At 43.1% G+C, this 14,872-nt stretch overlaps 1 protein-coding gene across 12 annotated transcripts in view; it reads left to right on the forward strand.

Annotated features, from left to right (window-relative positions):
• The window catches only part of LOC147009633 (carnitine O-palmitoyltransferase 1, liver isoform-like), a 170,323-nt gene that overhangs the window by 14,637 nt on the left and 140,814 nt on the right, over positions 1–14,872 (forward strand). The window contains exon 2 of one of the 12 annotated variants that reach the window (XM_085863347.1): positions 269–466. The exons of 10 other annotated variants lie outside the window; for them this stretch is intronic. The gene's annotated coding sequence lies outside the window, so the exon portion shown is untranslated. The remainder of the gene's footprint in view (positions 1–268; positions 467–14,872) is intronic. One more of the 12 variants, XM_085863346.1, reaches the window with a different exon arrangement.

Below are 14,872 nucleotides of genomic sequence, written 5' to 3' on the forward strand. Positions count from 1 at the left end.
CTTCCCTCCACTCCTCGAACTGCCGCCTTTCCTCCACCCCTCGCCCTGCCACCTCCCCCCCCCCCACCTCGCGCTGTCTCCTTCCAAACCCCTCCCCCACCATACAACTCTCTGGAGGTCGAGGAGAGGAAGGTGTGTCAAAGAATGTGTGAATTGTTCATATTTACACAAAAAAATGTGAAATTGCTGAAGCATGAAACTTAAACTTTTTATACTGTTCTGTTTTTGCCAAAGTGTAACTTCATTGAGTGCAATGATTATAATCAAGCAGGCGAAGGCTCACGCGGCATGAGCAGTGGGTGTGGCGACTGTGGCTCAGTTCTCCATTGGGACGTCCCCAGAGTTATGATGGATTAGAATGAGTAAAGCAACAGGACAAGTCAACTACGAGTTAAAGACAATTGAACAATGATTTCGGTGGCTTACAAAGTATTGAATCCCCACACTACGGCAGGATGGACAAGAGGTATGCACACTCGGTCTCAGCTGTCTCACCTAGTTTGAATTTTTTCACCTTTTTGTGTGATCTGCTTTCATTTTGGATGTTATTTCATTTCAGTAGGAGCTTAGAGTGATGCTATCTTCCATATACAAGTGAGTAAGACGTTTTGTTTTTGTTTCTTAATGATGCTCCCAAGGTTAATCGCCACAAAACTTCACAAGATCGCATTTTTGTTTTTCACGATACATTTCACTCGGGGTTTTAAACAGTCATCGGACAACTACCGGCTTTTCTGTGACTTAGTCGCTCCCAAAATGCTGAAAGACGACGTCTTGACATTCCACTCTATTGTCCAGAAGATGAAGGAACAAACTGAATCTTAAAATTTGCCGGAACTACTGAGGTATGAATGCGATAATTTGACAAGGAACCTGGGAGAGTGCGTTGCTGATTTCGTGGCAAGACTGAAACATCTGTCTGTCGCCTGCAAATTCATGCCAGATGAGCATCCAGCCAGACTTAGGGATATATTTATTGCCGGTTTACAAGATCAGAAGATGGTTTCTGCAATACGTCACATCGAGTTCCAGGACATTACATTCATCAATGCAGTTGAAACCTCATCCATCGGCTGTCTCACAGTCAAAGATGTACGGGTCATCACCAGTCTGACAATGAAAATCGACACAGGAATCAAGATATTCGGTTCATCTTGGACTTCGGGTTCAGAACAACCTTCAGGAAGAAACAAAACATGAGGGAATACCGTGGACCAATCGCAACAATTCCATTCGGGTGACAAGGTGCCCACTCAGGCATGTTGGGGGTGCGGAGAATGACACTTCTGTTGTGTCGTGCTTGTCCCTATAAGGATAGTGTGTGTTTGAATTGTCTAAAGGTGGGCCATCTGAAACGCGTCTGTCGAGCGGCTTCAACCACCATACACAACATGGACGACGATGACCCGGGTCAAGATGTTCAACCAGTGTTGGTTCTTTATTAATTTGGAACTCCAATAGCTCAACCAATAATAGTAGATGTGGAAGTTAACGAGACTCCTATCACATTTTAAGTCGACACTGGTGCTGCAGTCTCCATCACAAGCGAATAGACCTCTCGTAAGCTGAATGGTCTGAAGCTCGTCAGTTCGGACCTCACATTACACACCTACACCAGCGAGAAAATAAATCGGATTGGGGCTGTGGATGTCTCGGCGAGCCATCAGGCCAACATGCCGGTCTCAAATTATATGTGGTTCGGGGAAGTGGAGCATCCCTTCTCGGTCATAACTGGCTGATTCGCATTAAGCTGGACTGTTCAGACATTCACCTAATGCAAACAACATCAGGTCAGTTAGAGCATCGTTTGGAGCAGATCCTTCAGAAGCATCAAGGCCTGTTTTCCAAGGAGCTTTGCAAACTCAAGGATATATAAGCCAAGCTTTTCCGAAAGGAGGGCATGGCTCCTCGTTTTTGTAAAATGAGGCCAGTGCCATGTGCCCTCCATGACAAGGTAAAAGCTGAGTTAGATAAGCTTGAGGCTTGTGGAGTAACTGAATGGGTGTCATACTCGGACTGAGCCACTCCAGTCGCCATAGTGCTGAAGTGGAATGGTAATGTTCAATTATGCGGGGACTTCGAGGCTCCAGTCAACCCAGGTCTTCATATCAGGCAGGACTCTCTTCCATTGATCGATGAGATGGACGCACAATTGGCAGGGAGTAAATTATTTACGAACGTCGACCTGCGGAATGCATATTTTCATCTGGAAATAGAGCCTGGTAGTGGTGACCTGTTAACGATCAACACGTGTAAAGGACTTTATCGATACACCTGACTGTTTTTGGCATTGCCTTAGCTCAGGCTTTGTTGCAGAAAGCTATGTATCAGGTTTGTGTCGATCTTCCTGCACAATTCCACCTTAATGACTTGCTCATTGCTGGTAAAATGGCTGAGGAACACCTCAAGAACATTGACAAAGTGCGAACCAGGTTGGAGGCTTGTGGTCTCCGCTTGAATAGGGACAAGCGTGCTTTCTTCAAACAATGTTTGGAGTACCTCAGGCCATGCCACATGGGCTGCCACATGAGCTGTTGTCATGGGCTGTTATCGTCATGCCATATGGGCTGTTGAAAGGCCCACAGAAGGTAAATGTGATTCGGCACATGCTATCGCCACAAGACAAAATCCAGATTTGCTCATTCATTGGTGTGGTGCAGTACTACCAGGGATTCATGAGCAACCTGACCTCTGAGTTGGCCCCGTTAACTGGGCTGCTCAGAAAGGATGGATATCCGACCAACAGGCAGCTTTCAATCATATCAAGCTTCAATCCGCTCAGAGGATACTGTTCTCATTTACTATGACCCTAAACGTCCGCTCATCTTAGCATGTGGTGGCTCTGCCGATGGCATTGGAGCGGTTCTTTCACACGAAATGGACGATAGCTCTGAACACTATCTTTTTTGCATCTTGTACTCTGTCAACAGTGGAACAGAAATATGCCCAAATCAGGCGGGAGGCCCTCAGCCTCGTGCGTGGAGTACGAAAGTTTCATTAGCACCTGCTGGGCCACCATTTCACTGTACAGATTGATCATAAACCACTCCAATCATCAGGAAACCAAAACAAGGTATCTCATCAACGGCTCGGATACAACGATGGTGTTTGTTCCTCGCTGCCTATGGCTATGACATCCAGTTTCGTGGCACCGAGAAACATGCCAACTGTGACGGTCTCTCTCGCTTGCCTTGCAAGGGGGATTCATTTGAATCATCCAATCATGTTGATGTGTTTACACTCGGCCAGATCCATTGTGGGCCCATCACGGCTAAGCATGTGGCTGTTGAATCATCCCACGATTCTACGCTTGCCTGTGTCAAGAGGGCAATCTCCACTGGTAGTTGGAACAACCTGCCTTCAATGCCTGAGTATCAACCGTATGTGCTTAGGTCATCAGAGCTGGCTTTAGCTCAAGGTTGTATTATGTGGAGTATGAGAACAGCGGTTCTTCTGATATTTGGACAACATTGTCTCAATGAGCCACATGGCAGTCAACTTGGAGTTGTTAAAACCACCAAAGGTCTAGCCCGTAGTCTCTTGTGGTGGCCTGGTCTGGACAAGGACATTGTATGATTAAGCATTGCTCGACATGCCAGTCGGATGCTGACAATACACGGCAGGTGTCGTTCTTATCGCCTGCTCCAGACCTGTGGAGTAAGGGCAGCAGGAGACGCCGTTAAAAACATTTGAGCTGAATAGCCTACGTGTGGGCTGACTTTGCGACACAACATATTGGTGACGAGGATGGCTCACCTTGCTCTTACACCACCTGGTGCATTCTCACCAAGTCCGGGTGAGCCTTCGATACCTTTTACCTAATGGAGGCGAATGTTCAAGAACTTCATGCTGGCTGTAAATGACGACACACTTTCTGATGCAAGGAAGCGCACATTGCTTAGACACTGCCGAGGAACTGAAGGGCAGCGTTTATTCGATACCCTCCCAGTTGATGGGGACACGTACTCTGCTGTTGTCGGTGCATTAACAGCCTTTTTCATGCCGAAGGTGAACGTTGTTTTTGAACGATATAAGTTTCGTCTGCTGGCCTGGTGAATCCATTTGGTGAATGAATTGGTGGCCTGGTGAATCCATTCAGTGAATGAATTTGTGGCCTGGTGGCCTGGTTAATCCATTTGGTGAATGAATTGGTGGCCTGGTGAATCCATTTGGTGAATGAATTGGTGGCCTGGTGAATCCATCTGGTGGCCTGGTGAATGAATTGGTGGCCTGGTGGCTGGTTAATCCATTTGGTGAATGAATTGGTGGCCTGGTGGTCTGGTGAATCCATTTGGTGAATGAATTGGTGGCCTGGTGGCCTGGTGAATCCATTTGGTGGCCTGGTGGCCTGGTGAATCCATTTGGTGGCCTGGTGGCCTGGTGAATCCATTTGGTGGCCTGGTGGCTGGTTAATCCATTTGGTGAATGAATTGGTGGCCTGGTGAATCCATCTGGTGAATGAATTGGTGGCCTGGTGAATACATTCAGTGAATGAATTGGTGGCCTGGTGGCCTGGTGAATCCATTTGGTGAATGAATTGGTGGCCTGGTTAATCCATTTGGTGAATGAATTGGTGGCCTGGTGAATCCATCTGGTGAATGAATTGGTGGCCTGGTGAATACATTCAGTGAATGAATTGGTGGCCTGGTGGCCTGGTGAATCCATTTGGTGAATGAATTGGTGGCCTGGTGAATCCATCTGGTGAATGAATTGGTGGCCTGGTGAATCCATTCAGTGAATGAATTGGTGGCCTGGTGGCCTGGTGAATCCATTTGGTGAATGAATTGGTGGCCTGGTGGCCTGGTGAATCCATTTGGTGGCCTGGTGGCCTGGTGAATCCATTTGGTGGCCTGGTGGCCTGGTGAATCCATTTGGTGGCCTGGTGGCTGGTTAATCCATTTGGTGAATGAATTGGTGGCCTGGTGGTCTGGTGAATCCATTTGGTGAATGAATTGGTGGCCTGGTGGCCTGGTGAATCCATTTGGTGGCCTGGTGGCTGGTTAATCCATTTGGTGGCCTGGTGAATCCATTTGGTGGCCTGGTGAATGAATTCACAGAGGCCTGGTGAATCCACTGCTCAGTTCGTTGCTGCTTTACGTGAGATTGCGGTTAATTGTGAGTTTAGTGATCAGCTCATGTAAAAAAAAAACCCTTACAGTTCGTCTACGTGAACGATTGCTTTTGGAACCGGAGCTTACGCTGCAGAAAGTCCTTGTAATGGCGGCCAAATCGAATCGGCCATGGCAGAAGAAAAAGCGATTACATGCGGCACGTCGACGTCCTTTTAGGATGTAAATACAATTCCAGCACGTACCAGTGTGGGACAATGCAGACGCGACCCCATCCATAGGGAAACATCAAATGAACCTGAAAACCCCAAATTGTCACAAGCTCGACAGGTACACCAAGAGGGTACTTGTTATCGTTGTGGATCTGCAATGTACTTAGCCAATTACCCCCAGATGCCCTGCAAAAGATGTAAATTGCAGGCAGTGTGGCAAAAGTGGACATTTTGCGAAAGTATGTCGCTGTAAAGACCACAAATACCAAGTGCGGGAAGTGACTGTGCTAGATGTGACTTTTAAGCATAAACACACAAACCTCTGAACAAATTAGAGAGAACCTATTTTGTGATGTTCGTCTTTGCATACCTGATGGACAGGCTCAACTGAATTGCTGCTGGTGGACACGGGTTCAGTCGTTTCCATATTTCCAGAGTCTACCTACCTGGAGCATTTCAAGAATGCACTTCTTACAGAACCAATATTACACTTGGTGACTAAGCCTGGTGTTGGCTTAGCAGTTAGGGTGGTGGCTTGGGATCCTCAGGTCCTGAGTTCGAGCCCTGTCAGCTGCTGAATTAACACCAGGGGGTTGACTCAGCCTGTCTCAGACTCAGGTTGGTGAAAGCACCAGTGTGTTGGCAATAGGGGCACTGCATCAGCGGCATAGCTGCGCCCCTAACCAATGTTGCAAACAGCAGCCCAAATGCTGTACACGGTCAGTACTTGGTGATTTACCTAAAAAAAAAAAAAGACGATCTCTGTAGTTGGTTGTCTTCAAGTACAGGTGTGACACAACCATGTTTCTGTGCCTGATTTCTTCATTGTGCCTTCTGGAACACCTACACTCGGCATGGACCTCTTCACTGCTCTCGGACTGAATATTGTTCGTGGATGTGTTACTCCTGCATCGGTGCTAAGTACCTCTGTGCATCAAACATCGGTTTGGCAGATATCTAATCCTAACGTCACCGGAACTCAAGGCTATGCAAAAAGATTTGTACGCAGAGTAAAGATAAGGCCCAATGTGGTGCCAATCCAGCAGAAGCTTCACCGGTTACCTTTTTGTGTCCGTGATGCTGTCTCTCAAGAAGTGAAAACGCTTGAAGAAGCGGGTACCATTGAGAGAATTGACTCTTCTGAATGGGTTCCACCTATTGTCGTTACGCGTAAGAAAACAGGAGGTTTACGACTGTGCGTGGATCTTCGTGAACCCAATAAGTCGATCGTAATAGACAGTCATCCACTCCCACATATTGAGGAGGTATTCGCAGAACTTCGGGGAGCGAGGATGTTCTCTACTCTTGATCTTCAGAGTGCAGACCATCAAGTGCCCTTGCATGAGGAAAGCAGAGACCTTACGGCTTTCATAACACACGAGGGACTTTACCATTATTGCCGTGTTCCTCATGGTCTTGCTTCTGCTCCCAGTGCATTCCAGCGAATGATGTCACAGATCTTAGCTGGCAAGGAGGGCGTCCAGTGTTACCGAGATGACATAATTGTGTTTGCTTCGTCTCGAGAGAAACATGAGGAACGTCTTCAAGCTGTTTTGAATCGTACTGATCAAGCAGGCTTAAAACTGCCTCATGACAAATGTCATTTCAGGAAGGCTGAACTTTCTTTTCTGGGTCATGTGATCTCAGAAAAGGGCATGAGCCCAAATGCCAAACATGTGGTGGCAGCAACACAAGCACCACCCCCAACGGATGCATCTGCTCTGCGTTCTTTTCTGAATTTGACTTCTTGGTCCTCCAAATTCATTCCAAATTATGCGACAGTCATGGAGCCACTTCGTGCCTCACTGCGCAAGGATGCTGACCTCTCCTGGACCGAGGCTGCACACACTGACTTTGAAAAAGAAAAAAAAAATTGATTGCTAACAGCCCTGCACTTGCTTTGTTTGACCCGACTCAGACCACCATTGTGACCACAGACACCTCTGATTATGGACTTGGAGCAGTGCTCACTCAACTTCATGAGGACTCCACAGAGGAAACAGGAGTATTTGTCTCCCAAACGCTCACAGAATGCGAACGCAAGTACTGCACAGTGGAGAAAGAAGCTCTCGTCTGTGTCTGGGCAACTGAGAAATGGCGTAGTTACCTGGGGAGTCGGAAATTTATCCTGCGTACAGACCACAGTCCACTGACCACACTACTGTCTTTGAAAGGTCTTGGTCGAGCTGGAATGAGAATTGCACGTTGGTCTGCACGCTTACTGTCGTATAACTATGAAATTGTGTACAAAACTGGCCATCAAAATGTTACTACAGACTGTTTATCATGGTTACCACTCCCCATGACAGAGCCTTACCACGAACCGGATGTAGAAATGGTGGCTTTACTGTCCGGTGACTGCGCTGCTGTACCTGTGGAACAATTCAAGGAAACTTGCAATAGATGCCCTATTCTACAAAAGGTGCGATGATATGTCTCCAGAGGATGGCCTTGCACTGCGAAGGGCATTGACCCAAAGGTACTTCCCTACTTTCGCATTCGAAATGAACTGGCTGTACAGGAGGATTACTTGATTCGGGGCACTCACCGTGTGATAGTACCGACAGAACTTCAACCCAAGTTAATCCAGCTTGCCCATGATATGCATCAAGGTATTGTAAGGACTAAACAAAGGCTGCGTGACCTCTAGCGGTGGCCAGGGATGGACTCACACGTGGAAGTTGTCCTCAAGTTGTGCATTACTTGCCAAATGCATGATGAATAAAAACAACCGTCACTCGGGTTCCACCTTTGCAAGCAGTTCCGCTTCCTAATGCTGCTTGGGAGAAGCTTGCCATCGATATAGTGGGACCACTTGATAACGGCCAAATGGACTGTCGCTACGCCATTACCTTAATTGATGACTTCAGAAAATGGTCAGAAGTAACCTTTACGTCCCAAGTAACATCTGCTACAGTTATCAAGTTCCTGACGACAGTATTCAGTCGTGAAGGAAATCTGCGGGAACTTATCTCTGACAATGGATCTCAGTTTGTTTCTACTGAGTTTGAAGCATTCCTGCAGGAAAGAAACATCAAAGCCACAATGGTCAAAGTTACCCACAAGCCAATGGGGAGACAGAACGCTTCAACATAGTGTTTTAGGACTGTTTACACACTGCAAATGTCGAAGGAAAGCCCTGGAAATCATTCGTACCCAACTTCTTGCAAACGTATCGAGCTACAAGACATGCAACAACTCATCAGACCCCTGCTGAACTTCTACGCGGACGTACATTGCACACCAAGTTTGCCCCAGGTGTTCGTTGTGGGATGAGATATCGTCGAGCCCCTGAATGGACCAAGGACTTTGTCATGTGACATGTTACCTTGCATTACATGCTTACTATATTATTGGGGTTTTCATGACCAGTTGTTATTTTCACAAAAAAAAAAGAATACGTGGTATTGGGAGTTACATCAATATTAATGAATGCATGATGAACCGGAACTGACGTGGAACGGAGAGTGACGTCGGAGAGTTGTGGAGTAAGGGAAGCAGGAGACTGCATTAAAAATGGTTGAGCTGAAGAACCAACGTGTGGTCTGACTTTGTGACACAACAACAAGCCATGGCAAAGAATTCATGTCCACTTTGTTTGTTCATTTAGGAATAAGATATTCTTGGTTGTCCTCGATAGGTTCTCCAAGTGGCCAGAGGTTGTCATCATGCAATCCACAATGGCAGAAAATGCAGACAGTTGAGAAACTGGTCAATTTTTTTTTACAAACAAAGGAGTACCTGAATATTTGGTTTCTGATAATGTTCCTCAGTTTGTCTCTGGTGTTTTCAGTGACTCCATGGTTCAGAATGGTGTCGAGCATCTCAAATCGACACCATACCACCCGGCAATGAACGGCCAGGCTGAATCGTTCGTCGTTGTTTGACATAGAGGAAAGGGGTCATTTTTGAAAAACAATAGTTGATGTGTTTTTGCTCCATTGTAAGAATGCCGTTCACCGCCAATACAAGTAACAAGAGACAAGGCCGGAGATACATGTATGCGTGCACTGTACTTTATTCCACGTGGTTCCAAAAGCATGCTACCCAGCTTGTGGTGCACAAGCATAAATCAAATCCACATACAGCACAGAGGGGTATTGGGGATACTGGCTTGTGCGGATGGGTAACTACACTGGGGTTTGTACAGTGCCGGCATGTTGGGCCAAAGGGTCTACTCCTGCGCAAAAGTTCCTTGTGTATCCTTGTGGTTTGATTTCCAAAAAGAATTCATCTTCGAACGCGATGTGAAAGTGCAGAGGCGTAAGCCAAGCTCCACTCCTCTCACCCAAACATCGTTATTTTGTGTTTAACTTCAGTTTGATTAAGAATTGAAAGTTGAATTAAGATCTAAGTTGTGTTGCTCTTTGGATTTCCAACTCTTGAGCATCCCACATAACATAAAGCTGTCCATGTGAGAAGCATGGTGTCAAGGTTAAGGCCAGCAACTTTGAGCAATTGCCCCTGGGCCTCGTTGATAGACATACCAAAGTGGAGTCTGATGGGAAATTGAAGTCTCTTAAAATCGAAAGGTATGTCTGTGGGTATGAGACGTATTCTGGGAGTGAAAACCTCTTCTCCTTTGACACATCCAGTAATCATGGTGCCCTCAAAAACATGTGGCATTCGTCTCTTCACAGTTAGTTTGGTTCCATTGCATAGCATTTGCTGGTCTAAGTTTCGCAGCAACATGATTGGTGCACCAACCTTCAGCCGAAGATTGTGTTGTGGCATCCTTGGTAGTTGCAATGAATTCAGAAATTCTGTTGGACATTGAACTGCTGGATCAGTATCAACAATAGTGTCCAGTGACTTGTAAGACTGCTCTTGGCAAGGTATCTTTGCTAAGTCATTCTTCCTTGGTGTGAACACAATCGTACATTCAATGTCCCGAGTTATTCCTTGGTGCGAAGATGACTCTTTCACAAAGCCATTGAGGATTCATGTAGTTTGTTTCTAGATTTGGGTAGACCTTGAACATCAGTTCTTCCACTTGTACATACAATGTTTCCACAGCCTGCAGGGATGTAAATTGTTCCATCAGCAGGATCAACAGGTACTTGGCTATTGCCCATCTGCAGGAGAAGTGCTGCAATTGCTCCAGCTGAAGATGAGAACGCATGTTGGCTTGCAGGCTCATCTTTTCAACATCCCTCCCCAGGTACAAGGCTTTCAAGTATGTGTTCAGCTCATCTGCTGGAGTGCCACAGGGAATTACTGGCAGGGTCTTGAGGAAGTCACCAGTCACACCACCCATTAGCATATCGTTACCCTCAAAACAAAAGTGCCGAAGCTTCAACAACGAATAAAATGACTTTTGCACTTGCGTTATGAGGGTGACGTTGTTTTATCGAATGTCCTGGAGGCTTTGACCCAGTGTGTGGAGGGCCAGTTTGTGAGACATTGTGCATTCATCCCAAACAATTTGATGACACTGATACAAAACTTTGGTAGCCTTTGTTGCTTTCTTAATATTCGTTTCTATTCCCTCACCACTCCAAACCTCCAAGCCACCTCCCAACCTCCCAACCACAACTCCTCAATCCCCACACCCCCACAGAAAGTTCTCAACCCTAACTCAAGTCCTCCCCCTCTCAATCATGTCACCGTATTCTCCCCCATTTGAAGCCTTCAAACCCCGTCCCTCCCCTTGCCACCCCTGCTGCATCCTCCTTCCCTTACCCCTCCAACCCCCCCCCCCCGCAACCGCTCGTAGAAACAGACAGGCATTCCCACATCAAAGACAAGCTCACATCCAGACATAAACACCGCCAAGAGACAAACTTCCGTCCAGAGTTAAACACTGCCCAGACATGTCCGGAGACAAACTTCCATCCGGACATGTCTGGAGACAAACCCCGCCCGGACATAACCACTGGCCAGCCACATATGGAGTTACGCGTCCAGAGACAAACTCCCGTCCAGACATAAACACCACCCGGATATGGTCAGAGACAAACCCAACCCAGAAATAACCACCGTCCAGACATATATGGAGAAAACCACCGTCCCAACATAACGACCATCTGGATACGTCCACAGAGAGGGACAGAGAGAGACAGACAGACAGAGAGACATTATACAATGTCTCTCTCTGCACTGAGGTCTCTCTCTACAATGTCTCTCTCTGGTTGGTGCTTCATAAAACGAAAAAATAAGTAGCTTAATGATATGTGTTGGTGCTTCATGATACAAAAACATAACTGTCTTAATCCTATGTGTTGGTGCTTCGTTATACAAAAACCTAACTATCTTAATCATATGTGTTGGTGCTTCATTATACAAAAACATAACTATCTTAATCCTATGTGTTAGTGCTTCATAATACAAAAACATAACTATCTTAATCCTATGTATTGGTGCTTCATTATACAAAAACATAACTATCTCAATCCTATGTATTGGTGCTTCGTTGTACAAAACATAACTATCTTAATCATATGTGTTGGTGCTTCATTATACAAAAACATAACTATCTTAACCCTATGTGTTGGTGCTACATTATACAAAAACATAACTATCTTAATCCTATGTGTTGGTGCTTCGTTATACAACAACATAACTATCTTAATCCTATGTGTTGGTGCTTCATGATACAAAAACATAACTATCTTAATCCTATGTGTTGGTGCTTCGTTATACAAAAACATAACTATCTTAATCCTATGTGTTGGTGCTTCGTTATACAAAAACATAACTATCTTAATCATATGTGTTGGTGCTTCGTTATACAAAAACATCACTATCTTAATCCTATGTGTTGGTGCTTCATTATACAAAAACATAACTATCTTAACCCTATGTGTTGGTGCTTCATTATACAAAAACATAACTATCTTAATCCTATGTGTTGGTGCTTCGTTATACAAAAACATAACTATCTTAATCCTATGTGTTGGTGCTTCGTTATACAAAAACATAACTATCTTAATCCTATGTGTTGGTGCTTCGTTATACAAAAACATAACTATCTTAATCATATGTGTTGGTGCTTCGTTATACAAAAACATAACTATCTTAATCATATGTGTTGGTGCTTCATTATACAAAAACATAACTATCTTAACCCTATGTGTTGGTGCTTCATTATACAAAAACATAACTATCTTAATCCTATGTGTTGGTGCTTCGTTATACAAAAACATAACTATCTTAATCCTATGTTGGTGCTTCGTTATACAAAAACATAACTATCTTAATCCTATGTGTTGGTGCTTCGTTATACAAAAACATAACTATCTTAATCCTATGTGTTGGTGCTTCGTTATACAAAAACCTAACTATCTTAATCATATGTGTTGGTGCTTCGTTATACAAAAACATAACTATCTTAATCCTATGTGTTGGTGCTTCGTTATACAAAAACATAACTATCTTAATCATATGTGTTGGTGCTTCATGATACAAAAATGTAACTATCTTAATCCTATGTGTTGGTGCTTCATTATACAAAAACCTAACTATCTTAATCATATGTGTTGGTGCTTCATTATACAAAAACATAACTATCTTAATCCTATGTGTTGGTGCTTCATTATATGAAAACATAACTAGCTTAATCCTATGTGTTGGTGCTTCGTTATACGAAAACATAACTTGCTTAATCATATGTGTTGGTGCTTCATGATACAAAAACATAACTATCTTAATCCTATGTGTTGGTGCTTCGTTGTACAAAACATAACTATCTTAATCATATGTGTTGGTGCTTCATGATACAAAAACCTAACGAGCTTTATTATATGTGTTGGTGCTTCGTTGTACAAAACATAACTATCTTAATCCTATGTGTTGGTGCTTCGTTATACAAAAACATAACTATCTTAATCATATGTGTTGGTGCTTCGTTATACAAAAACATAACTATCTTAATCCTATGTGTTGGTGCTTCGTTATACAAAAACATAACTATCTTAATCATATGTGTTGGTGCTTCATGATACAAAAATGTAACTATCTTAATCCTATGTGTTGGTGCTTCATTATACAAAAACCTAACTATCTTAATCATATGTGTTGGTGCTTCATTATACAAAAACATAACTATCTTAATCCTATGTGTTGGTGCTTCATTATATGAAAACATAACTAGCTTAATCCTATGTGTTGGTGCTTCGTTATACGAAAACATAACTTGCTTAATCGTATGTGTTGGTGCTTCATGATACAAAAACATAACTATCTTAATCCTATGTGTTGGTGCTTCGTTGTACAAAACATAACTATCTTAATCATATGTGTTGGTGCTTCATGATACAAAAACCTAACGAGCTTTATTATATGTGTTGGTGCTTCGTTGTACAAAACATAACTATCTTAATCCTATGTGTTGGTGCTTCGTTATACAAAAACATAACAATCTTAATCCTATGTGTTGGTGCTTCGTTATACAAAAACATAACTATCTTAATCCTATGTGTTGGTGCTTCGTTATACAAAAACATAACTATCTTAATCCTATGTGTTGGTGCTTCGTTATACAAAAACCTAACTATCTTAATCATATGTGTTGGTGCTTCGTTATACAAAAACATAACTATCTTAATCCTATGTGTTGGTGCTTCGTTATACAAAAACATAACTATCTTAATCATATGTGTTGGTGCTTCATGATACAAAAACGTAACTATCTTAATCCTATGTGTTGGTGCTTCATTATACAAAAACCTAACTATCTTAATCATATGTGTTGGTGCTTCATTATACAAAAACATAACTATCTTAATCCTATGTGTTGGTGCTTCATTATACAAAAACATAACTATCTTAATCCTATGTGTTGGTGCTTCATTATATGAAAACATAACTAGCTTAATCCTATGTGTTGGTGCTTCGTTATACGAAAACATAACTTGCTTAATCATATGTGTTGGTGCTTCATGATACAAAAACATAACTATCTTAATCCTATGTGTTGGTGCTTCGTTATACAAAAACATAACTATCTTAATCCTATGTGTTGGTGCTTCATTATATGAAAACATAACTAGCTTAATCCTATGTGTTGCTGCTTTGTTATATGAAAACATAACTTGCTTAATCATATGTGTTGGTGCTTCATTATATAAAAACATAACTATCTTAATCATATGTGTTGGTGCTTCATGATATAAAAACCTAACGAGCTTTATCATATGTGTTGGTGCTTCGTTGTACAAAACATAACTAGCTTAATCCTATGTGTTGGTGCTTCGTTATACAAAAACCTAACGAGCTGAATCATATGTGTTGGTGCTTCGTTGTACGAAAACATAACTATCTTAATCATATGTGTTGGTGCTTCGTTGTACGAAAACATAACTATCTTAATCATATGTGTTGGTGCTTCATTATACGAAAACATAACTATCTTAATCCTATGTCTTGGTGCTTCGTTGCACGAAAACATAACTATCTTAATCCTATGTGTTCATGCTTCATTATACGAAAACATAACTAGCTTAATCCCATGTGTTCGTGCTTCATTATACGAAAACATAACTATCTTAATCCTATGTGTTCGTGCTTCATTATACGAAAACATAACTAGCTTAATCCTATGTGTTCGTGCTTCATTATACGAAAACATAACTAGCTTAATCATATGTGTTG

Source organism: Eptatretus burgeri, chromosome 17, assembly GCF_056783735.1.
Source record: "Eptatretus burgeri isolate ZD-2024b chromosome 17, Ebu_testis_v1, whole genome shotgun sequence".
Classification (NCBI taxonomy): domain Eukaryota; kingdom Metazoa; phylum Chordata; class Myxini; order Myxiniformes; family Myxinidae; genus Eptatretus; species Eptatretus burgeri.